Consider the following 15,550-nt stretch of genomic DNA (forward strand, 5'->3'; position numbering starts at 1 on the left):
CTTTTTACTTGTATGAATTTAGCCAAGTTATTTACCTAGTATCTGTAATGGGGAACCAATAATATCTATTAGGTTGTTGTGAGAATTGAGTGAGATGAAGGATAGGAAAGACTGAGTACAAATTCTGCCATATAATAGACACCCAGTAAATGGTGGATATTTTTATTATTGGACAGGTTATACAGGCAAAGGCAGGGATGAGGAGTGAAGATGATGAAGGCCAAGTAGGAAAACTGCATGAGCATTCAGCAGGGAGAAAGTATAGGACAGTAGTCTCATGTGGGACTCATGTGTGCTCAGAATGGTGGGTGTATGCAGAGATCTTGGTCATGCCAGAGGCAATACTGTACTGGCTCAAAGTTTTAAGAATAAAATGTGGATCTTAAAAATCAAGGGAGTTCATAGACCTAGAGATGATCATGCTAAGTGAAGTAAGCCAGAGAAAGATAAATATGATATTGTTTATATGTGGAATCTAAGAAAAAAAGAATGATACAAATGACCTTATATACACAACAGAAATATAGTCCCATACATAGAAAACAAATGTATGTTTTGGTATGGTTACCAAAAGGGGAAGGGGAGGAAGGGATTAATTAGGAGTTTGGGATTAACATATACACATTCAGTTCAGTTCAGTCACTCAGTTGTGTCTGACTCTTTGCGACCCCATGAATGCAGCACGCCAGGCCTCCCTGTCCATCACCAACTCCCAGAGTTCACTGAGACTCACGTCCATCAAGTCGGTGATGCCATCCAGCCATCTCATCCTCTGTCATCCCCTTCTCCTCCTGCCCCCAATCCCTCCCAGCATCAGAGTCTTTTCCAGTGAGTCAACTCTTCTCATGAGGTGGCCAAAGTACTGGAGTTTCAGCTTTAGCCTCATTCCTTCCAAAGAAATCCCAGGGCTGATCTCCTTCAGAATGGACTGGTTGGATCTCCTTGCAGTCCAAGGGACTCTCAAGAGTCTTCTCCAACACCACAGTTCAAAAGCATCAATACTATATGTAAAACAGATAACCAACAAAGACCTACTGCACAGCACAGGAAACTGTACTCAATATTGTGTAATAACCTATAAAGGGAAATAATCTGAAAAAATAGATACATATGTATATATAACTGAATCCTTTTGCTGCAGAGTGAGTTATCAACTTGAAATGACCACAACACTGAAAATCTACTATACTTCAATAAAAAAACAGATATTTACTATCTTTTAAAAAAATAAAGAGGGTTCAGGCTAATGTTAGAGAATATGTAAATGGAACTCATTTTGTTTTCCATATGATGTCAGTGAGACAGGAAGTACTCTGTCAGAAACAAGGAGAATGATTTGGGAGAATGGCTCATTGAAACATGTATAATATCATATATGAAACGAGTCGCCAGTCCAGGTTCGATGCAGGATACTAGATGCTTGGGGCTGGTGCACTGGAACGACCCAGAGGGACAGTACAGGGAGGGAGGAGGGAGGAGGGTTCAGGATGGGGAACACGTGTATACCTGTGGCGGATTCATGTTGATATATGGCAAAACCAATACAGTATTGTAAAGTTAAAAAATAAAATAAAATAAATTTTAAAAAAAGAAAGAAACAAGGAGAAATACTGCATGACATCCCTTATATGCAGAATCTAAAAAAATGAATACAAATGAACATATTTACAAAGGAGAAACAGACTCACAGAGAACAAACTTGTGGTTACCAGCGGGGAATGATGTGGGGAAGGGATAGTTAGGGAGTTTGGGAGGGACGTGTACACATTGCTATATTTAAAAATGGGTAACCAACAGCACCTACTGTATACAGCACAGGGAACTCTGCTCAGTGTTATGTGGCAGCCTGGATGGGAGCAGAGTTTAGGGGAGAATAGATACATCTATATGTATGACTGAGCCTCTTCACTGTCCACCTGAAACTTATCAGAACATTGTTAATCAGTTGTATTCAAATATAAAATAAAAAGTTAAAAAAAGAGGTACTCTGTCAGATGTTATAGGACTCAGTGTATCAGAAATGGGGAGAAGGCAATGGCAACCCACTCCAGTACTCTTGCCTGGAAAATCCCATGGATGGAGGAGCCTGGTAGGCTACAGTCCATGGGGTCGCTAGGAGTCGGGCACGACTGAGCAACTTCACTTTCACTTTTCACTTTGATGCATTGGAGAAGGAAATGGCAACCCACTCCAGTGTTCTTGCCTGGAGAATCCCAGGGACTGGGGAGCCTGGTGGGCTGCCGTCTATGGGGTCGCACAGAGTCGGAAACGACTGAAGCGACTTAGCAGCAGCAGCAGTAGAAAGGTTTAGGAAACAGTGAGGGGTAACTGTATAACCTCATCTTCCAGCCTTGTCTTGATCCATTTCTTTCTTCCAGGCTATCAGTGCTTTCTAGTCAAAATGCAAATCATCCCATCACCAATGTTTTAATGCTTTGTGCCTTTGCATTTGCTTTTTGCTCTATTTGGTATTTCTCCTTCCCTTCAAAACTCTATGATGCTTTATTTCAGTTAAAATGGCACTTTTTAATGACATCTTTCTGGATTCTTTTAACAAAGAATTATTCTACCCTGGATTCCTAATACTCAGTATCCTATCACCATGCTTATTGCATTATATTCTAATTTTCTGACCCCTTCTTTGTCTCCTTTACTAGACAGCTCCAATGTCTATTTGTCTTGGTGTTTTCAGTGCATGGAACTACTTGACCCATAGTAGAGCTAAAGGTGTGGGGACTACGGTGAGAAGAGTCAGAGATTAGGAAACTAAGCAACAATTTTAAGACGGGAAAAACCTGCATATTACCAGAGAGGTAGTAACAGTAGAAAGTAAAGGTAAGGAAAGAGAGGGCTTGATGGGTGGTACAGTGTTCTGAAGCAGATACAAAAATATGATCAGAAAAGAAGGATTATATTTAGGAAGAGGAAGAACTGTTTGACCATTCTTAAAAGTCGTCAGAAATGACTCAGATAAGAAGAACCTGCCAGAAGACTTCTTAAAACATCAGTAAGATTAGGTTAGTCAACCGCTCAGAACTTTCCAAAGTGGCTCCAATCCACACAGAGTAAAAGCCAACATCATTACAACTGCTTGAAAAGCCCATGGTGACCTGCTCATCATCACCTGTCCTTACTTTTTTTACTTCACTTCTCCCACTCATTCTACTCCAACCATACTAGACCTGTTCTCTTTTTTTGGAAAACGATTTCATCAGTCAGATGACTGTTAGCTTCTTCGTGACTCTGCTCAGTGAGGCTTACCCTGACCATCCTGTATAAAACATGAACCTTCTACTCTGCCACACACTCTTAATTTTACTTACTTTGCTCTGATTTTTCCCCAGAATGTGTCAACTCCTACATTTATATCCATATTATATTTATTCAAAGTCTTGAGAATGACTGTATTTACTGCCTGTATCCCTTCACTAGCATGTAACTTCTTAAGATTAGGAGTTTTTTGCCTTTTTTTTTTTTTTTTCTGTTTTGTTCAGTGAGCTGTTTTAAGCATCTAGAACAGTGCCTCCTGGCATGTAATAGATGCTCAATGAATGTTTGTGTAAAGAATTTAATATATGAAAAGAGATAGGATTTCTGACAACAGTTTCCTGAAAAATGAGATGTAGAACAGATAGAGGGACCAGTCTTAGATAAGAAGTAAGGAAAGAATGAACAGAGATGTCAGAGTTTAGCATAATGATTTGGAAGTGGAAAACTAATCTCATTTGTCTTTATAAGAGGAGAAATTGTCTGCTGAGAGTTGGAGGAGAGTGAAATGGCAGATTAGAGATCAAAACCAAGAAATCTTTGGGAAATATAGAGTGAATCAATTTAAAACGTAGTGTAGGATACCAGCCATTGTATGTGGTTCAGTTGAGCTATGTGACTATAAATTTATGCTGATATCATCTGTCCTCTTTTGTGATTTTTCTCCAGTAGTGCTTACTTGCCCAGGTGCAGATAAAGCCTTATTGCTTTCTTTGAAGGCCACCGCTGAAGGCAATGTTAAGATCATCTTAGACCCAGGGGCTACCTATCTTACTTGTGGCTGTAACATAGAGGACTGTAATGGCTTGTTTCCTTATATTATCTTCTCAAGATCTGAATATAGAAATTCGACCTTTTCATCTTTACTTTCAAAATGCCATGTGGGACCAAGTCTCCAATGAGCGTGAAGTAGATCTTAATCTTATGTGCTTAGTCGCTCAGTCATGTCCGACTGTTTGTGATCCATGGACTGTAGCTGTCAGGCATCTCTGTCTGTGGGATTTCCCAGGTAAGAATACTGGAGTGGGTAGCCATTCCCTTCTGCAGGGGATCTTCCCCATCCAAGAATAAAGCCTGGTCTCCTGCATTGCAGAAGATTCTTTACCATCTGAGATACCAGGGAAGCCTAGATCTTTATCTTAACCACTAACAATTCTATAACGGAGAAGGCAATGGCAACCCACTCCAGTACTCTTGCTTGGAAAATCCCATGGACAGAGGAGCCTGGTAGGCTGCAGTCCATGGGGTCGCCAAGAGTCGGACGCGACTGAGTGATTTAACTTTCACTTTTCAACAATTCTATAAATTGTCTGCATCCATAATTTGTTGAATTTTTTAGTATTATAACCTTTTTTAAGGGAATTAAAGTTTGGTAACTTGAAGTTTACATCAGATTATAAAGTTAATAAGAGAGAAATCGTGGACTAGAATTCAGGTCTTCCAATTATTTGTCCCACTCTTCTGCAGTTTCCTTAATGTTGTAGTACCTTCTGAATATTGGGCTTTCTTTTGTCCATATCAAGTCTCTTGTTGTATTATTCTTTTGTGTTCTGTTATTCCTGAAATATCAGACACAAGTGAGTGTGCATTCACATGTAAAAATTCCTTCACAATCTTGTTCTGTAATTGATAGGATTTAGGCTATGTGCTTCCATAGCGCTTCACTCTCTTAGGCAAATTGACCTCCCTGAGAGAGTTGTTAAGCTTAAAGGATAATGCTTTTGAGTGGAGAAAGAAGCCAAATTTGAATCCATTTTATTTCAATTTTTCCAACACGTACAACCAACTACTTTATTAGAGATCTGGGCAGGGGCGGGGTGGGGGTGGGGAGGTGGGAGGGTGAGGCTACAAAGTACATATAAATCAGAAAAAATTACTAAATATTTGTGTGTGAGTGCTCATTCATTCAGTCTGACTCTGCAGCTCCATGGACTGAGGCCACTAGGCTCCTCTGTCCATGGGATTCTCCAGGCAAGAATACTGGAGTGGGTTGCCATTTCCAATTCCAGGGGATCTTCCCAACCCAACAATGGAACCTGCATCTCCTACATCTCCTGCTTGCTGCTGCTGCTATGTCGCTTCAGTCGTGTCTGACTCTGTGTGACCCCATAGATGGCAGCCCACCAGACTCCCCCGTCCCAGGGATTCTCCAGGCAAGAACACTGGAGTGGGTTGCCATTTCCTTCTCCAGTGCATGAAAGTGAAAAGTGAAAGTGAAGTCGCCCAGTCCTGTCCAACTCTTCGCAACCCCATTGACTGCAGCCCATCAGGCTCCTCCGTCCACGGGATTTTCGAGGCAAGAGTACTGGAGTGGGGTGCCATCGCTTTCTCCGACATGTCCTGCTTAGGAAATTTAAAATCTTATTCTTCTTTCCAGTTCCCTGATTTCTATTGGGCTTCTTAAAGAATATGTTTCTCTTTTAAAATTCATTTAATTTATAATCTCAACCCAATTTTTATCTGTTCTTTTTCTTCTGTCTCCATTAACAAAGAAAGTGTTTTTAAATTTCCTCAGATTATATATTGTGCCCTGGGAAGCCCAGGACCCTTTCAAATTGTCAAATCTCCTGATTTCCCACTCCCAAGGCAGCTTCTTAAATGCAACTTGCCCTCAAGTAGTGTCCATAATAAGGAGTTTCAGAGTCAGGAAGTAGATAGAATTAGTCAAGTAGCACTTCTTCCAGAAGTATAAAATATTTGAGCCAGTCTTTGAAGAAGATGTAGATGAATTATACAGATTAATGTGAGATCAACTGTGAACTATTCTAAAAATATGTAACTAGTAGATATGTATATATAATATTACATATGTATAAATGAAACTATTATGTATAGCTATTAAATATGTAATTATTAGCATTAGTGTTATTAGAAGTCATCTAAAACACTAAAATATATTTAATTATTCTAAAAGGGAAATGTTTACTAAAAAAGAAAAAAATTTTTGAAAAAAATTTATTCAATTTTTTTTAAAGCTGTGGGCCTAAAATAGGCAGTGAATTATTAAGTACTGTTGCCAGTGTCTTCAAAAGACATAGGGCATAGCTGAGGAGTAGACCAGGGTCAACAATTCTTCTGGCCAGGAGGGTCTTTCCTAGTTGATATTCTGCTTCTATTTTCTCTAGATTTCAAACTTCCTTGCTTCCTGGACAATCCTTGGCACTTTCTCTAATTGTGATGATTTCCTACCTTATAGCTGCCCCTGAAATCTGTGACTATGATGATAAGGAAAGGATTTCCCCCTAGTACTACCTGGAGGCCTCTTCAGATCCAAAGGCTGAACCCTGAATCTGACCTCACGATTCTACTTTGAGATTCTTAGCTTTGTGTCTATGTTCTATTTGTTTTCAGGTCTTGTTCTGACACCTGATTTTCTGGAGAAGATGCTGTGGCCTCCAGTGACCTAAATTATACCCCACGACCAGATTATGACCCTAGGGTTGTGTTTAATGTAGCCTGAGGGCCCCTTGAGCCAATGTGGATTCACTCTTCAATCTGGTGCTGCCATCATTAAATCTTTTGATGTCCTAATTATGTGGAAGGAAAATATCACTCATATTAGTGAATTTGTCCTGGTGGGCTTCCCTACTTACCCTTGGCTGCAAGTTCTGCTTTTCTTCCTCTTCCTCATCACCTACCTGTTTGTGCTGTTGGAGAATGTAGTCACCATCCTCACTGCATGGGTCACTGGATCCCTGCACAAGCCCATGTATTATTTTCTGGGCACCATGTCCTTTCTGGAGACCTGGTATATATCTGTCACCGTTCCCAAGATGCTGGCTGGATTCCTGCTTTGTCCCAATACCATCTCCTTCTTGGGATGCATGGCCCAGCTCTATTTCTTCATGTCACTTGCCTGTACAGAGTGTGTGCTCTTGGCTGCCATGGCCTATGACCATTATGTGGCTATATGTTGGCCTCTTCGCTATCCGGTTATGATGACCACAGAATTTTGTGTTCAGCTAACCATCAGTTCCTGTCTGAGTGGCTTTACTGTCTCCTTGGCAAAAGTATACTTCATCTCCCAAGTTTCCTTCTGTGGTAATAATATCTTGAACCATTTTTTCTGTGATGTTTCCCCTATCCTCAAATTGGCTTTCATGGACTCATCTGTGGCAAAGATGGTAGACTTTGTAGTAGCCATCATCATCCTTGTGTTTCCTCTCTCAGCCACTGTCCTTTCCTATGCCTTCATTGTCTCTGCCATCCTGCACATTCCTTCAGCCACTGGGCAGTGGCTTCTCTACCTGTGCCTCTCACCTTATGGTGGTAGTCATCTTCTACACAGCCGTGATCTTCATGTATGTCCGACCTCGGGCCATTGCTTCATTCAATTCTAACAAGTTGATCTCAGCCATATATGCAGTCTTTACTCCCATGCTCAACCCTATCATCTACTGCCTGAGGAACAAGGAGGTCAAAATTGCCATCAGAAAAACCATGGCAAGTGGCCGAGCTCTTTTCTTGAGAGATTCTCTTTGCTGAAGAGATTCAGATTTCAGATTTTCTTCTTTTTTTCATCATCTGCAATGATAAACATACTGACTTAATACAATAATTAAGGAATAAGAGGTTATATATCAAAGAAAATTCCCTTTTCTTTCTTGTATTAATTAAATTCTTTCTTTTAGGAGGCAAAGAGTTAAATAATCAGAACTCTAAAACACATACATTAGTAAAATCATTATAAAGTAATTCTATTTTTCAAGAAGATATTCAGAAATAGTTATGCAACTAGTTTTTAGAGTTATATTAATGGCATTTTTCTAGTTTAATTTTGTTTTGTTTTAAAAGCCCTTTCTGTCTTAGGAGGCATATAAAAAAGAGGCTCTGCGATGGTCAATGTAGTGACCTGTTGCTTGCTCCTAGTGGGTTAGGGGACTTGTTCCTTTTATAATCAACTGACCTTAACGATATCTCATTTAATTACTTTTTAAAATCTATGAAAAAATGAGAGAGAAATACCTTTCAGACTCCAAAAAAAACATTGCAAGATAGCGTGCAAAACTTACCATGGTAGAGAGAAAACAGGATTTTATATACATATATATGTATACATACATATATATAATATCTTGGCCCATTTTATAATAAAACCCACTTATAAAATGTATTATATGATATGTAATATAAATTTTTATAGTATAAAATACATACAATGTAAAATTTCCAACAAATGGGATATATTTATAAAATACATAATTTCACACTTTAGTTCTCTTCCTTTATTGGAACTGCTACATATATAATTTTGGGGGTGTTATAGTTGGGGCTTAGACTCAGAAAAACTAGAAGCAATTCATTAAAGCCCCCTAGTTTTCACGTAAAGTAAGCACTGGCATTAACAAGAGCCACAAAACTGCTTTTGTTAGTAATGCTTACTTGGCCTGGATGTATAAGATTTTTCCAAGTTTCCCAGAACATCTACCTTCTAAATTTTTTTTTTAATTTTGTAATGGTGGATGCAATATGCTAAGAAGTAGTACATGCTTTCATTCAGCCATTATAAAATGATAGAGGAAAAATGGATTCTGTCTGGCTTAGCAAACATATTGGATGAGCGAATTAACAAAATATGTTCTGCCAAGAGTTTAAGGATGGCAGGCATGCCATTTTACCCTAACAACTTAGAAGCCACATTTCATAAGTTTTAATTGGGTTCTTAATTTATATATTATATTTGTTTTGTTTTGACTTTACATTATAACTACATGGTCTTCCTATTTTGTATTAAGTTTTTATATGAGATCAGATGAGGGGCTTCCCTGTTGTCTCAGTAGTAAAGAATCTGCCTGCCAAGGCAGGAGACACAGGTTTGATCCCTGATCCGGGAAGATCCCACATGCTGTGAAGCAACTAGGCTCATGAGACACAACTATTCAGCCTGTGCTCTAGAGCCTGGGAGCTACAAGTGCTGAGCCCACCTACAACAGCTATTGAAGCCCACTTCAATAGAGCCCAGTACTCTGCAACAGAAGAAGCCACAGCAATGAGAAGCCCTTCTACTGCAACTAGAGAAAGCCCAGGCAGCAATGAAGAGCCAGCACAGCCAAAAATAAATAAATTTAAGAAAAAATATCAGATAAGATTGTTTTAATTTGGTTTTATAAGCTGTGGTAGTTTTCAACTTATCTAAACCTGATATGTTTTCCTGGCCCTCATGAGTTTTAGTCTAACCACTGCATAATTTCTAATAATATCCCTCGTAGCTCAGTTGGTAAAGCATTCGCCTCAATGCAGGACACCTGGATTCAATTCCCAAGTTAGGAAGAATCCCTCGGAGAAGGAAATGGCAACCCACTCCAGTATTCTTGCCTGGGAAATCCATGGACAGAGGAGCCTGACAGTCTGCAATCCACGGGATCGCAAGAGTCGGACGCGACTGAGAGACTTAACTACCACCACTACTATTTTTCTTTAGTCGAAAGGCACTGGTGTGGGTCATGGCCCTCATATAAGCACTAAAAGCAATGTAAGATACTTTATCTTGAATCATATAATTCCTATCCAAGTGGTAGACTTTTCAGTCTTTTGTCAAAAGATAGCAGTATATATTTATGCTTGAAAACCTTTATTAATCATTATTGTACAATTAATGTTATTTTGAAATCTCATGGGCTTCCCTGTTAGCTCAGAGGGTAAAGAATCTGCCTGCAATGCAGGAGATCCAAGTTTGATCCCTGGGTCGGGAAGATCCCCTGGAGAAGGGAATGGCAATCCACTCCAGTATTTTTACCTAGAGAATTCCATGGACAGACCACAGGGTTGAAAAGTGTCAGATATGACTGATCAACTAACACTTTCTTTCTGCTTTGAAATCTCATAAGATTGTTTTTTATTCTAAAAATGTTTTAATTTTAATTAAGCAGCTATATAATATTTATTATTACAACCTCAACCATTATCTATATTTATAAACTGACGTTCCTTTTCTGGTTTAGACCACCTGATTTAAAAATTTTCTGTATAGCCATTAGGCCATGTGTTATACAAATCCTCTGTGTTCTTACACATGTTCTATTTTACTTGATGAATTGTATTTCCAAGGGAGGTATCTTATTGTCCATACAACAGTTCATTTTTATCTCTCCTTTGTTACTTTTTGCTTTCAATATTTATTTTGCTTTAATATTTTTAATATTTTATTTTTAAATGTTTAAATCATACAGAAAAGTAGAGAAAATGGTATAACTGAAAACTTTGTCCACAATTCAGGTTTCCTAAATTAATGATTAGAGGCTGTACATACTACTAGGTGAAGTAAGTCAGACAGAGGAGAAATATTCTATGACATCCCTTATATGTGGACTCTAAAAAGTAATGATACAAATGATCCTTACTTACAAAACAAAGAGACTCACAGACTTAGAAAATGAACTTATGGTCACCAGGGGAAGGAATAGTTAGGGAGTTTGGAAAGGTTATGTACACACTGACCATTAGAAATGGTTTAAAATGGATAATCAACAAGGACTTATTGTATAGCACATGGAACTCTACTCAATGTTATGTGGCAGCGTGGATGGAAGGGGGGTTTGGGGAGAATGGATACATGTATATGGATGGCTGAGTCCCTTCACTGTTCACTTGAAACTATCACAACATTGTTAATCAGCTATACCCCAATACAAAATAAAAAAATTAAAAAAAAGTTGTACATGGATTTTATAATTATATTGCCTATTTAATATTGTACTCCAGTTATAACTATGCTACTATATTCAAAATCAGAAGAGTGGCTTTCAAGAAGGAAAGATGGAATGACTTGTAGCTGACTAGAAGCTTCAGAGAAGGATGGAAATAGGTAAAGGTTTTCCTGGACAACCATCAGAGAGTGGACCAGAAAAAGTAAGATAAATTGTCAAAGCTGATGGTAGCAGGAAGTCTTCCATGTAACTAAATTGGTAAAAATTTCCCCTTTGTTGCAGGAAAAAAATGTATTGACTGTATAAGTAAGGGTTCAATCTGATAAACCAGACCCAGTAGGAGATATGCATCAAAAGATTTATTACATGGAACTAACTTATGAAACTGTGGGAGTTGGTGACACTAATTTGAAATTCGGAGGGCAGACGGTCAGGAAGGGTAGCCTGGAACTCTTGGGCATGAGAGTAAGCTACTTCTCACAGGTGAAATTTCTTCACCCTCAGTTCTCCTCTTAAGGCCCTTCACTTGATTGAACAAAGTTCCTCTAAATTATCTAGAATAATCTTTCATACTTAAAGTGAACTGAACACGGACTTGAATCACCTCTAATAAAATACCTTCACAGTCACACATTAGTGTTTGATTGAAAAACTGGGAAATAAAGCCTAGCCAAGTTGATACATAAAATTGGTTACCATGGTCTTCCCTTGTCAACTTAGAGTTCACATTTATCTCCTTGAATCATGCAATCTCCAAAATAAAGACAATAACAAGGTCATTCTTCCACCTAACACAATACAACTATCCTGTGTAAAACCAAAACTATGCTAATTCTTCTCCAGAAGCTGTGAAGTCCTTGGGGATGTTCACACTTTTCCCTTGATACTGTAACTTAAACACTGTGGTATAAATGTATTTATTAATATATTTTATGCTAAATGAGATATAGGGGTATACATATATTTATAACAAAACACATATTTATAATATTCAACTATTACAAATCTTATTTCATTTCTGCAACTGGTCACATGGTCTTTACTAATGTTTGTAATTGTCTTTAACAACCCATTCCATATTCTCTTTGCTCTCAAAAAAGCACCTCAGCTGTCCATTGTTCTTTGCCTAGTATGGTGACTGAAACCTTCATTTCTGAAGGGTCTGGGCCATTAGAAATCCTGCCTGAAACAAGTTGTTGTAATTTTCCATTAACTTTAATCACGGTGCTAAGAGATTCCCTAAGGGATTTCCTGTATCCCAGTCATACTCTTCCGGGTAAGATCAGTGAATGTCGTGAGCACGGACACATTGCTGTATTTCAGTTTCTGTGAAACACACTTTGTTTATTGGTCAGAAGCAATGCATTGTGGAAAAACTACAAGAATGGATAAATTACTCTGTAAGTCTACAGATGGTAGCTTTGACAGAAGTACTGCATTTAGGGAAGGCAATAATATGTCAAAAGTTGTGTCTATTCCAGGAAGAACATAATGTTGCCTCTTCCATGTTGGAAGTGGTCCAAAGTAACCAGTCATCATCAGGTAATTGGCAGGAAATAGTGCCATATTAGGGACTCAATGTTGGTTTCTGCTGCTGACAGATTGGACTCTAGCTCTAGCCAGGTCATCCTTAGCAAGTATACATCAATGATTCTGAGGCCATGCACAAATTCCACCCCTGCCATCATGGTCATTTCACTTATAAGCCCACTGGGAAAGGACAAAAGTGGCTGGGGAAAAAGACTATTGTTCACAGAACAGGTCATCCATCCACTCATTAAAACAATAATTTTTTGATGAGGTCAACTTTTGGTGAGTATTCACATGGAACACAAAATACCTTAATGATTTTTTTTTTCCCATTCAGTTCAGTTCAGTTTTGTCCCTCAGTCATGTCCAACTCTTTGCAACCTTACGGACTGCAGCATACCAGGCCTCTCTGTCCATCACCAAATCCTGGAGCTTACTCAAACTCATGTCCATCGAGTCAGTTGGTTGGAAGCCATCCAACCATCTCATCCTCTGTCGTCCCCTTCTCCTCTTACCTTCAATCTTGCCCAACATCAGGGTCTTTTCCAATGAGTCAGTTCTTTGCATCCAGTGGCCAAAGTATTGAAGGATTTCAGCTTCAGCATCAGTCCTTCCAATGAATATTCAGGACTGATTTCCTTTAGGTTGATTGGTTTGATCTCCTTGCAGTCCAAGGGACTCTCAAGAGTCTTCTCCAACACCACAGTTCAAAAGCATCAATTCTTTGGTGCTCAGCTTTCTTCATAATCCAACTCTAACATCCATACATGACTACTGGAAAAACCATAGCTTTAATTAGATGGGACTTTTGTTGGCAAAGTAATGTCTCTGCTTCTTAATACGCTGTCTAGGTTGGTCATAATTTTTCTTCCAAGGAGCAAGCATCTTTTAATTTCATGGCTCCATTCAGAGAAGTATAATCACATTTCCTCTTCCCTGACTTCCTTGTCTCCAGTTTTTGAATCATGCTCCTTGTAAATCCTGGGCCATCCAGAAAAACCATTGATTAAGTATATAGATTTATACTTTTGATCATTTCTCTTACTAGGCAAAATGGACAAACAGGTGCCCTGGTCAAAGTTCTGCCCATTGGGACAAATTACCTTTACCATGGTCCTCCAGGGATGTACTGGAAAGGGGCTGTACTGCTGTAACTGTCCATGTTAGGGTGGCTCCTGCATATTGTGCAGAATCATCTGTAAACCATGTCCAGGTTTTCTCTTCCTCAGTCAACTAACTGGTCACAGAGAATTCCCCAAGATGCTGTACGTGTGGTGTAAGAGATAGAAGGTAATGTAGCAAGAATAAGAGCTACGGGCATTTGGGCCACTTCCCCATGCAACTTATGTCTTCATGGCTTGTTCAAGCCCTACCTCATACATACCACTTCCATTCCATAATGGGGCACTACTGTCCATGTCTAACCCTATAGCTTGGTGGGTCAGATAACACCCAATTTATAATGGCAGCCAGGTCCTTCATGGCCTATGGTTAAGTGTTCATTGTCTGACAAAGCCCAATCATAAGCTAAAAGCTGTTTCTCAAAAGGAGAGTAGTTATTCACAGAGATGTCAGGGATTTACTCCAAAATCCTAAGTGTTTGTTCTGTGATTCATATAAAAGGGTTTCTTAAAAGCTCTAAACAGCATCCCTATGTACTACTGACACTTTCAACACCGCTGTATCTGTTGGATCATATGGCCCACAAGACAGAGAATCTTAGACCTGTTGCAGAGCCTTTTCTTATTCTGGACCCTGCTTTTTGAGTCATTTGGTAGATGAGCTGGAATAGCTCACCCACGTGAGGAATATTGCCTTCAAAACCAAAGCAGCATACTAGATATTATGCGTCATTTTTCCTTACCTTACAAAGGATGTCTTGACATGCCCCTCACTGTAGTGGCGGCCTTCCCAGCCTGAACCCGGAGGTGTGATGCGCCCTTCCCTCCCTGGCGCAGGCTTGTGCTCCGTTGAGACAGTGGCCTCTCTGTCGCACCTCCCCACGGCAGCCCTCACTGAGCCTAACCTGGTCAGGCCACTGCTCCCATCACTCACCCACTGCGCAAGCAGGCAGGCAGGCAGGGCTCCGCTCCGGGTACGTCAGCTCCAGAGCCACCTCGGCACTCATGAGGCTGGCTGCTGGGGCCAGCAGCAGGCTGAACCCACAGTGCCTGTTGCCTCAGACAGTGATCATGACTGCCTGACGTGTCAGCCATCTTTATGTGGCCACCATGTTGTTTGCAGCCACCGAGGGCTGGAGGACGACACTGCTGGAGCAACCTGGAGTCGCACCTTTATGCTCTGGGTGCAGTGGCAGTGAGGCAGGCACCTGCTATTTGATGCTGCACTCAGCCTTCACCACAGTGCGCCCCTCCCCCAAGCAGGCGACTGTTAGTAACTGTCAACTAGCTGCCGTTATGGGGCCCTGGTCAGCCATTGGTCAGTGCCAAAATTGGCCCCTCCCCCTCTTGTTTATAACAGGAGCCCCAATTCCGACTGAGGGACAATGCTTTTTTGAGACTGCTAGTCTGCCCTCTGGGTCTTCCCAGGTGGTGCAAAGGTAAAGAATCCTCCCGGAATGCAGGAGACTCAGGTTTGATCCCTGGGTCAGGAAGATCAGATCCTCTGAAAAATTCCCATGGACAGTGAAGCCTGGAAGGCTATTGCCTTTGGGGTCACAAAGAGTCAGACACAACTGAACACACAGTCTACCATTTGCTCAGCCTGCTAGCTTCTGATTAAAGTCGTTATTCCTTGTTTAAACAACTCATCTCTCAATTTATTGGTCTTTTATGGGGCAAGCAGAACAAGCATGGGCTCGGTAACAATACCGCTGCTTCTGCTGCTAAATCTCTTCAGTCGTGTCCGACTCTGTGCGACCCCCATAGACAGCAGCCCACCAAGCTCCCCCATCCCTGGGATTCTCCAGGCAAGAACACTAGAGTGAGTTGCCATTTCCTTCTCCAACGCATGAAAGTGAAAAGTGAAAGCTAAGTCGCTCAGTTGTGTCCGACCCTTCGCGACCCCACGGACTGCAGCCTACCAGGTTCCTCCGTCCATGTGATTTTCCAGGCAAGAGCCCGCTCAGTTCAATTCAGTTCAGTTCA

The 15,550-nt window shown here is 40.3% G+C and overlaps 1 pseudogene; it reads left to right on the forward strand.

Moving 5' to 3' along the window:
* Positions 1–6,255: 6,255 nt before the first annotated feature.
* Positions 6,256–7,799, forward strand: LOC139187316 (olfactory receptor 6B9-like; annotated as a pseudogene).
* Positions 7,800–15,550: the final 7,751 nt, after the last annotated feature.

Source organism: Bos indicus, chromosome 15, assembly GCF_029378745.1.
Source record: "Bos indicus isolate NIAB-ARS_2022 breed Sahiwal x Tharparkar chromosome 15, NIAB-ARS_B.indTharparkar_mat_pri_1.0, whole genome shotgun sequence".
Taxonomy (NCBI): Eukaryota; Metazoa; Chordata; class Mammalia; order Artiodactyla; family Bovidae; genus Bos; species Bos indicus.